This window comes from Dermacentor andersoni, chromosome 1 (assembly GCF_023375885.2).
Source record: "Dermacentor andersoni chromosome 1, qqDerAnde1_hic_scaffold, whole genome shotgun sequence".
Classification (NCBI taxonomy): Eukaryota; Metazoa; Arthropoda; class Arachnida; order Ixodida; family Ixodidae; genus Dermacentor; species Dermacentor andersoni.
In genome coordinates, this window is record NC_092814.1 from 218420914 (window position 1) to 218432562 (window position 11649).

Genomic DNA, 11649 nt, shown 5'->3' on the forward strand with positions numbered 1-11649 from the left:
AAAGTTTTCCTGAGGGTGTGTGCCTTGAAGCCCGTAGTGGTAATCACAGGAAACGGGGGTGGATCCAGAGTAGCACCAAAGGGCAAGCCTTCATCGAAACAAATATGGAGGGAAGTGACTGCATGCTCAAACTTGTCAGCTTACAAGTTTGCCAAGACCAAGTGATATCAGAAGTTGATGAAGCCTACATGGTTAATGTATAACCGCTTAGGGCAAAATTATTTAGATACTTTTTATGAGGACTACATATTTACTGGAAATCTCAAAATAATTATGTTAGTGCAGAATACCTTCCACTAGTTGTGACGTCCTTGAAAGAATGAAAATGTTTGAGTTGTACTTGTGTGGTGCATGAAGTTACTTTAAAAAAAAACAACTCAGCAATGGAAACAAAATGCAAAGAGTAGTATTCGAAATAAATTGCCACCTCTTTAGGGCTAGATGAATTCAAATAATAATAATAAGCAAATGAAGATCGGGCATACAAGATAGATGTTTCAGCTCCCACTTGAAAGCCTTGTTCACAAAGATTGTGAACAAAGCTCCAGTTGAACCAGTTCTTATTTTTCATTTTTATGGCTGGCATCTAATTTTAAACTACTTACCGTGCCTCTTTTGACCAAACCAGACAGGCTGCCATCAAACTCTTCACTACTTCAATGCAAATAATTGGAGGTTGGCAAATACATTTTTCTAATAGGAATAGTAGGTAACGAATAGTCAAACACTGATGCATACAGTTACAGCAGGCATATTTACCTTGGAATTAAGCACCATGCTTATATTGTCTAGTAAAAAAAGGACAGCTATCAAGGAAGATTAGGATTATTTTTAAGCAAAAGTAATTATACCTCATATACTTGAAGCAGATGTAGTGCTTCTGAAGAATCACGTCCAAACTGCACACACTAAAACATTAAGCTGGGATATTCAAAAGGACAAGTACATGTTTTGCTCGCCAAGTGACTTTTAGTGTGCTCAATTATGTAAAGTGTGCTATTATATGATTAATGTAATTTGCTAATGTAAAGAAAGAAGAAGCCAGGATCTCTTGCTTCATATATATGCGCTGAATCAAGAAGGTAATTAAGGAAGAAGAACACCAGAAATAAACACGAATATTTGTGTGCTTTCTGGCATAAAATAATTATCATGTAAGCCACATAACATGCTTTCCAAAGCATCCCCTACCTTAACTTACAGCTGCATCACGTGAGGGCACTTTCTAAGAACACATGCTTCATGATCATTCACTGTGTTAGTGACTCCCACTGAAGTAGACTGAGAACATATCTGGGCATTGCATTCAATAGCTGATGTAAAGTGAAAAGACTGCTGCTTGTAGGTATGAATGAACCAAGTGAATAAGAAATATAGGTTCTCAAACTTCTAGTAGTAAGTGTGGCAGCACTTAAAAAAAACATATTACAACTAAAAATTGCAACACATGATGAAATAACTGAAATAGCTAGGGAGAGTTTAATAGACCAATAAACAGGAAACTGCAAATTCCCAACATTTGTGAATACTTTTCTTCACATGTACTCACCTCATAAGTATGACTTCCCTTAATGCTCGAACCTCTGCCTTAATTTCATAATTCCCCATTCTGACTGCTTCGCTCATGCTGATTGACATCTAGCACAAAGGTTGACGAAAGTAGCTGAGCATGTGCATGTGTTGTGAGGCAAGCTGCCCACATCTGGTAGCCGCATGCCAATTTCTCAGAGTATATGAAAGGGAAGCCTTGAGGGTAAACCATAGAGAAGACGGACACCTTGGTTCAATGATAACTGAAAACACCAACATGGAAAATTTGGACAGCCCACAGAATCAGCAGAATTGACATAGTTTGGAAAAACTGAAAAGATGCATTATGATATTCATGTTACACAGGTTCCAGTCAAGTTGAAGATTTTCACTGTCTAATAAACTTATAAGACAATACATGACCAGCAATACTGTATGGAACCTAAACAAGTTTAATAAAGTCACCTAGAATTCAGGATGGAGAAGTGACTGAATTGAGGATGCTAAAATGGATGAGGTGGAGGCAGATTGTGAAGGCAGGTCTTAAAAAATTAACATTCAACACACACTTAAGTTGGCAAAGATTGGACTCAATGTTCACGAAGAAATTGACTAAGATAATTTATTGGTATACGTACATGAGAGAGCAGCAACAATACAGCAGAGATAACTGTCATGCAAGAGGAAAGGACGTCAGTCTAAAAATTAACATTTGATCAGAAGAATGGTTATGCATGGGCTCAGGCTCATGTACAATTCTGTATGGTACGCATGATGTCAGAGCTGCATAGCATAAGGAACTGTGGCCTTAGATGCCTCGATTATGAAATGATGTGGGCCAAGAGTGGAACAAGGATAGCATCAAAAGGGGGCCTCCTCCAAAAGGAGAACCGTAGGGAAACGGGGTGAGAGAGGTTTCCTACACAACAGATACAGAGTCATATGAGTCATAGTCATAGAAACCATGACCCAAGGAGCTGCACAACAAGGTATATAAATTCAAATCTCTATACAGTTAAACCTCAGTATAACGAAATTCTCGACATAACGGAGAATTTAACTTTTCATAACCTCTTCTCCATAGAACACCATGCATCTAGAGCCTCAATATAAAGAAGTGTGTTTGTGTGCAATTTCAATATAACGAAATTTCGCTTCTGCTGCAGAGGAGTGCCATTTGAGACAATCAATGGTAACTTCCGCGGACGCAGATAGTCAAATGACTGAATTATAAGCGGCTCCTTGCAAACGCACCTCTCAAACTGCGTGCAGCGCGACAAGAACAATAGCTTGGAGCCGCATCATGTTCCGTATAAATTAAGTCCAAGTGCGATCAGATCCTATCGCGCCCCGCGCACTTGTGCTTTAGGTGCGAGTGAAAGTGTGCGAGGGTGAGACAAGAAAGATGGTGGCTTCATAAGTGCGGCCTTCCCCGCGAGCAATGGCAAAGTGGGGAAGGAAAGCGAGCTCGCGATAACGCGATCAAGCGCGCGCGAGGGGGCGGAGTGGGGGGGGGGGGTAAGTTGGCGCGCGTCTCGGCCATGACTGGCCGAGACGCGGCTGAGCGCATACGCAGCCGCGCACGCTGCTCTAGAGGTAATCTGCTGCGTGTGGAAAGAGCGGGCATGCCATGAAGGCGTGGCACCATGTAAGCTGTTTTCCCGCACGTTTAGTATTGAAGGTTGCGCAATCTCGAGTTTTGATGATCCGTTGGAACGAGAAGCAGACGAAGCATTCGCTCCCAGCTGCCGGCGCTTTTCATGATAGCGTCGTCGCAGTGCGACCGGGCGACGCTTTGGGGGCGGAGTGCACGCGAAAGCATGGCGTCACTCAATTCGTACCGCTGATGTAAAGATATCAACGTGGCATATGAAACCGTATCATTCATCGCTGACTCCTATATTCGTCAAAATAAAATGTTTCCTAATTCAAACTTGCTTTTTTTTATTGCCCAATAATTCGGAAAATTGCATGGCCCCTTTCCGTGCAACAAAAACGATCGGCGACTGTACTCATTTGCATAACAGATCGAATTTCAATACAAGGAAATTTCTATATAACGAAGCGAATTGGCGATTTTACTTCTTTGTTATATCAAGGTCAGTGGCGTAGCTATAGGTCGTCTGGCACCCGGGGCCCATAGGTCTTCTGTCACCCCCCCCCCCCCCCCCCCCGGCTGTAGTCGAGGAAGGCGAGGACATCAACAAGTTCCTGGTGTCTTCAGACGTATATGACACCCCCCCCCCCCTCTGGCCCCTTGCACCCGGGGCCCGCGGCCCCCCGGCCCCCCCTGTTGCTACGCCACTGATCAAGGTTTAAGTGTATAAAGAAATTTCCTGTTCTCTACACGGGGGTGGCAATGTGGGCTTGTTCGTTGATCATCATGGAACGGCATGTAGTGTAGCGCAGCAAAAACAAGAACACAAGAAGAAATGAAACACAGACACAAGCGCCTAATTATGTCTGTGTTTTCCTTTTTCCTGTGTCCTTGTTTTCGTTGCATTACACTACATGACATTCAATACTTTCACTGTCACATTCATGAGCACTGAAAACCTAGAATCAACTAATATCTTGCCTGATTTGCCATAATTAAAAAGAAAAATGTGGGTATAGTAGGTCTAATTGAGTTCTGGGGATTTTAGTATCACTGACATATAGCTTTTTGGAATGTTTAATCGTTTCTTCTGTTAAGGCAGAGTACATGCTCAACTGCTACAATAAGTGTGAACGTAGGCAAAAACGACATTTTTGGCCCTTGCATCAATTTTATGGCATGTTGCGTGATCTAATCAAGTGGTTTCAATTTGACGAAGTTCTCGATTTAACAAAATAAGACCTCACAACCCAATAGAATTTATTAACTAGACTTACTGTACTTTATAACCAAAGTACTGTATAACTATAAGCAGCTACAGCCGCCATGAGTGGCGAGCAGAATTGAAATGAAAATGCTTTAGTCGAAACACGCTGAGCACTGCTGCTAAAGTATGCGCCACATGCATTGGGCAACTGTGGGAACCGCGGTGCCACACACAGTTATTCAAAGCAGCACATAAAAGTGCTGTGGACTCAAATTGGTTAGTAAATGCATTCGGAACCAGTCTTTCGATTACTCAATTAATATATCAGCCACACACTCGCATAGCACGGCCACGTGGCAAACGCGGCCATGCGGACGCTTCACTATGCGCGGATCGGCTTGTTGCAATATTGGGGCACTCTATGGGTGCATGTTTAAAGCACAACGTTTTTTGCCTATCGTGTGATCGTTGCGGGTGCTCCATGGCTGAGTGTATTGCATGGTACAGAATTGGCCCCAGTACCAAAAGTACACAGGTAGGGCGGTCCGTGCAGATGAAGCGTGAACGCGAGCTCAACATAACCACGTCGTCATTATTCTGTAGCGATTATTTATGCGAAAGCGTCAAATGGCCCATTGAGCAAAAAAGCCGGCGTCTGTCGTCTCAGCGAAATGGAACCTCAAATCCCATTGGTTGTGACCACATTGCGAGCGTGCCTTTAGGGAGCAGAGCGGGTGAAAGGGTACGTCTGCCATCACTCTAGTGCGCCAGGTGTTGCGTGAGGGGAGAGGGCGCCGCCGCAATGCCACGTCATCCTTGCTCTCGCAAGCCGGTGTCCAGTCCATATCTCCCCCACCCCCCCCACTTGCTTAGCTGCTGCACGTGCCCAGTGGGGCAATGTCTCCACTAATGTCTCTTTGGAGTGCCATCACTAGTTTAAAACCTAATATCAGTACCCTAGCAAAAAAAACTGATAGAAATTTCTACAAATCTCTTAGGAATATGTATAGGTTGTATGGGTCCTTCTAAGAGTGATATATATTCCTACCTGACCCATAGAACTCTTTACCAGACTGGCAGGCAGCAGATAGATCTCACTGTGCTGCCTACAAGACCAAATAGCATGATGTATCAGTCTTTTAAACCCAGGTAGAGATCATCATATGACATACAGGAATCTGATTGAGGCACTGATAAAGCATGTTAGAAATAGCACACAAGCCGGTGCCCACATGCCTGAAGAGACGTTCTTAAAATGAACTGAATATACAACCCTGAATGCATTGCCTGCCATGTGAACAGATTAACAAACACAGTTGGGATATTAGAGTATCAAATAAAAATGAAGTGTGTAAACTGTGCAATTATCAAAACTTTTTACAGCTTGTATGCAGATATATTATCCTAAACATGTTTCAACATAAATTAAAGCACACGTTTTCAAAGCACAGCAGCGTTACTTAGCCTGTGAAACTACATTGGGGAAGTTGCATGAGAAAAGTATCAGTCCATCTTTGTAGCAGGCGTGCTCCAGTTCTTTTAATACAAAATTACATTTACAAATTTTGCGAGACAGATGTGCAACATTTAATGCATATTCAAAACAGAATTACTGTCATCATCATCATCATCATCATATTTATGTCCACTGCAGGACGAAAGCCTCTCCCTTCGATCTCTAATTAGCTCTGTCCTGCACCAACCGATTCCAACTAGCACCCGCAAATTTCCTAATTTTGGCGCACCACCTAGACTTCTGCCATCCTCTACTGCACTTCCCTTCTCTTGGTACCCATTCTGTCACCCTAATGGTCCAACTGTTATCTAATCTGCGCATTACATGACCTGCCCAGTGCAATTTTTTTCTCTTAATGTCTATTAGAATATCATCTATACCCGTTTGCTCTCTTGTCCAAACTGCTCTCTTTCTGTCTCTTAAAGTTATACTTAGCATTCTTCGTTCCATCACTCTTTGCACGGTCCTTAACTTGTTCTCAAGCTTCTTTGTCAGTCTCCAAATCTCTGCGCCATATGTCAGCACCTGTAAAATGCACTGATTGTATACTTTCCTTTTCAATGATAATGGTAAGCTCCCAGTCAGGAGCTCACAATGTCTGCCGTATGCAATCCAGCCCATTTTTATTCTTCTGTGAATTTCCTTCTCATGGTCAGGGTTTCCTGTGATTAGTTGACCTGGGTAGACGTACACCTTCACAGACTCTAGAGGCTGACTAGCGATCTGGAATTCTTGTTCCTTTGCCCGGTTATTTATCATTATCTTTGTCTTCTGCATATTAATCTTCAGCCCCACTCTTACACTCTCCCTGTTAAGGTCCTCAATCATTTGTTGTAACTCGTCCGCAGTGTTGCTGAATAGAATAATGTCATCGGCAAACCGAATGTTGCTGAGGTGTTCGCCGTCGATCCCTACTCCTAAACCTTCCCAGTTTAATAGCTTGAATACTTCTTCCAAGCACGCAGTGAATAGCATTGCAGAGATTGTGTCTACTTGCCTGGCTCCTTTCTTCATAGGTATCTTCCTACTGTTGTAATAAAGTTTATTTACAAAAGCAAAACAAAGCACTTTCAAGACTGTGGATACTAACTGTAGCTCTAACATGTCAGGCTGAGTTTGTGAATGCCATAAATTAGACACTAGCAACGTGATTTCATTAAAGCTACTTTCTGGGCTAGTTGGTGCATACTTGATTTGAAAATTATGACAACGCTAATGCATCCATCCACAAAGGAACAAGGACAAGACACAAGCAACATGACTACAAACATGACTAGGGTTTATTTTACACTCCATTATCTAAAGAATAAGCAAGCAACTTCAGCCACATTTAAACAAACACATAAGAGGAACAACACAGACTGAAGTACCAACTTCACCATGCCCATTTGTGCTCACAGATGCTGTATAGAACACCAGGTCTAATTGGCACATGCTTTTATAATATTACAACTTCATATGAAGCTATTTTCTCTGGACTATGCACTTTTGCATTCATCCCAAAAGTGTTGTGATATGTGACAGAACACAAGTGAGCTTGAGCAAAAAGAACAAACTGGCATGGCACACTGACAAGAAGCAAGGAAACAGGACAAGCATCGCTATTGGTACAAGATCTACAGCAATATATCAGAACATGACAATACAGCAATATTATTTAAGCAAAAGTGAGTACAGATCTGAGAACTTATTCAAGTAAGAGCATGGATTTACCATTTTTAAAACCACACATTCATGAACAAAAACACCTAAACATCAGTGAACATATTGCAAAATCAGAAGACACAATTCTTCACTGGGTGCTAGTTCAACCACCGCACGTCGAAATGTGTAAAAGTAGTTTAACCTGTGTAGCCTTCAGCACGTGACAGCAAAGAAGACTATCAGAACAGGCTTCATGTATAGTGTTTGGAGTCTTTGATTCAAGCCGTAATACACTGTTAAAATAAAATTTCACAGTTTGCTTGTTTCATTCAGAAAAAAGATAGTGTCTTAGTCATGCCGCCACAGTTAACGGATAAACTTGCACCAGCTACATTGAGTAAAAGGAGAAAATAAAGTGAGGAAGACAGATGCACAGTGTGAAAATGATGATGTTGTATCAAGTAGCATAACTGCTCACTTAACATTCAGCTGCTTTCCATGCCTCTGCATACAGACTGAGAAGCTTTACCTCTTCACCATCTGCTAGTGAAGCACTGTTTGTTCACTGTGATCACCCACTCAAGGCAGTCACGTGGTTAAGTAGGGCCCTTCGCTACATGTAAGGACACCGACCTGAAACTGTGCATAAGTCCTGTAAAATATTGTCATGTTTTGGCTACTGCAACTGTTCATCAGCAGCTGCTTCACTGCTGCCAACATGCAGACCATGCAATTCCCCAAGCACTTAATTAACAAGCGTACAATAATGAAGAGTGGCAAATTGGGCTAGCTGGTTCATTAGGAAAACAGGAAGCTATCGCAAGAAAAAATAAACACTCCAGAATTTTGATGGCTCTGGCTTGTTTAATATATTCAAACATCAAAAAGCTGATTATTACAGAATGCCATAAAGCATGGTGCACTGTTACCAACTGCTGTTTTTTAAAGCTATAACCTGTTATTGCCAGACATTCATGTACCATGGCTGAAGACATACTGTTCATCGTTGCCATGTCTTGAGCACGGGAATTAGTCTCTTTCTTAAAGGTTTCGTATTGTCCATTCAAAAATATTGTTGTCTATTTCTATAAACACATAAAGGCGCATAACTTCGCTGGGTGTTACGTAAACTAGTGGCTCCTCTCTCCTGACGCAGACTGAAAGGTGCTTTGCATGGAGAATTTCAACAGGAAATAGTTTCTTGCATTTCAGAATTATACAAGAATTCGCTCCAGTAAGAATTCTACAAATGAGAGAAAATGCACCTGAGAAGCTGACAAATGCACTGTTTTTAGTCTTTATAGTTCAAGTGTACTGGAGAGAGTGGAATGTTTGTTGGTTGACGACCATTCGGTAATATTCAGTGACACTTGTTGAGTCACAGCCACGGTTGTGGACTACAGCCTGTTTTTCACTTTCATCCATGTTCAAGAACAGCTTTCCAGTGCCTAACAAAACTGCCTGCTGACCAGCTCTCCTCTCCTGTACACCAAAAAAACTCACTGCTTCTGGTGAAAGATTTAAACTAGCTTTAGCTGCCTGTAACTTTCGAGCAAGTACATAACATTCCAATATTTGTAAAGGAACATCATTAGCTCCACTGACCAATTTCACAAGAAGTTCATTTCCGCCTTCAAATACAAATGAACAATGCCACCAATGAGGTCCTAGTTTAGCCGCACTTTTAGGAAGATGCAGGATTTCGTGTACATTCTATGCCATTGCACCCAATCCATACAAAGACTGTGCTCTCACAACAAACTCCGAGAGAAGATCAGATGATCTCATTATGGTCATCTGAAGTGACGGTGTCTAGTAGAAGTATATAGACACCCTCCACAAGCAAACTGGAATGTCTGACATACTTATCCGGCAAAAAGCTATGAAGGCATGGTAATGAATAATGAAGAACCCACCACTTCCATTCACTAGCTTTCCAGATTGTGAAGTCTGATAATCTTCGTGGTGTACGTGTGAACCAATTCGGTGGCTTGATTGCCAATAACCTGCTGTTTAAAGAGGCTAAACTTTGTTGTGAACCAATTGAAACATCTTTTCTCTTTTAAACATGATCACATTTTTATTCTTTTTAAGCTGTTGTATGGTGTATATTTGTTCCAACAATCTTTCCTTTCTGAATCCTGGGCTTAATAGTTGATTTATATGTATTGTCTTTTGTGATAATATAAATGCATTATTTCTGACTCATTTTTTGGGCAAATGAGGAAGCTTGCTTCTCCTTGAAGCACATTACACCTATACAACACACAGATACTGATAGACTATAGATCTGGCAAACTAATATGAATACACTATTACACTAATAAAAAGAATACACTAGTAGACTTGTACAAGCAGAATAGCACAGATACGTCCAGAATAGAACTAAAAGTAATTTTATCAGTGTATCAGTTGTATTGTTTCATAATGCAATAGAAAAAAACTGATATAATTTTTATTAGGTTGCCCTATCAGATTTGTTTTCTAGTGATCTTTCAGTGTAAATGCATATCAACTTTTTGACTAATGCTAATAACTGAACACATGGCTTTTTGTGCTGCAATTTTTCTTGGACTCCTGCTTCCCTTAAACTTATACTGTATAATATGCTTGCAAGATCAAAAAACTGGAGTATGCTTCATCAATCCGGGATATACCTACAAAAAACACAACTCTCATATTTAGTTGAAGCCATACAAAACCAACCTGTAAATTTTATTGCAGCTGCTTATTCCCAAACCGTAAGCTTATCAACAATTAAAGCTTGCCTTGATTGGCCAGGCTTGTCAACAAAAAAACTTACCCATTTATTTCACAAATTCTCAATTGAAACATATGTTATTACCTCCTTGTATCTCATTGAGAATGAACTACAACCTCAAGGTACAAGTGCCAACTTGCCAAACCAATCTTTACTATTCCTGTAAAAGGCAGCCTCAGAACACACACACGCACACACATATATATCAATGAGCTACAAGGAGGTAATAAAAGCATGTTTCAATTGAGAATTTGTGAAATAAACAGGTAAGTTTTCTTGTTGCCTAGCCAATCAAGGCAACCTTTAATTGTTGATATGCTTGCGGTATGGGAATAAGCAGCTACAATAAAATGTACAGGTTGGTTTTGCATGGCTTCAACTAAATATGAGAGTTGTGTTTTTTGTAGGTATATCCCGGATTGATGAAGCATACTCCAGTTTTGATCTTACAAGCATATTATACAGTATAAGCTTAAGGGAAGCAGGAGTCCAAGAAAACTTGCAGCAGAAAAAGCCATGTGTTCAGTTATTAGCATTACTCAAAAAGTTGATATGCATTTCCATTGGAAGATTATTAGTAATATGAATACCTAAGTACACGGTGCTTAATAAGAACAGAGTGTTTAATTTTGTAGGTAAATGTGTTAAAAAGACTAGTCATGATGTGAAAATCTCTTCATTTTACTTTTACCACCCCACCTTACCACCTTCTACCTTTACACACACACACACGTACGCACACACACACACACACACACACACACACACACACACACACACACACACACACACACACACACACACACACACACACACACACACACACACACACACACACACACACATATACCATGGCACCCATTCCGTAACTCTAATGCTCCATACGATAGAAAATACGATAGAAAATTGGGCAAGTTGTTGAAGCTTCATGGCAGCTACTGCATGACAGATGCCGACAAAAGTAATAGAACGGGACAGGGTACAGCACTATCAAATGAAGTTTATTGAAAGAAAACAACCAATATATAACACACATCACGTGACCAACACCCGGCCACCTAGCATATGCAGATACATACCAAAACAACCTTCACATCACCGAATGCACATGTTGTGACGGCAACACACATGTCACGGCTGATTAATCAATGTAAAAAAACAATTACTAAGGCACAATGCAACTCAGTGGCTTTACTTAAGATCTAACACGGCAACCTCGCTATCTTGCAGCGAGATGGATGGCTGGCTAACACTTAGTGAGCTTTTCTTTCTAATGTGATAAGCCTCCATTAATTCATGTGAGAGCTTTTCACACGTGTGTGAACAGCAGAATAGTACTTTCAAAAACTGGATGACGCCCAATGCTGCAACAATGCACAGAAAGGTGTGGATGC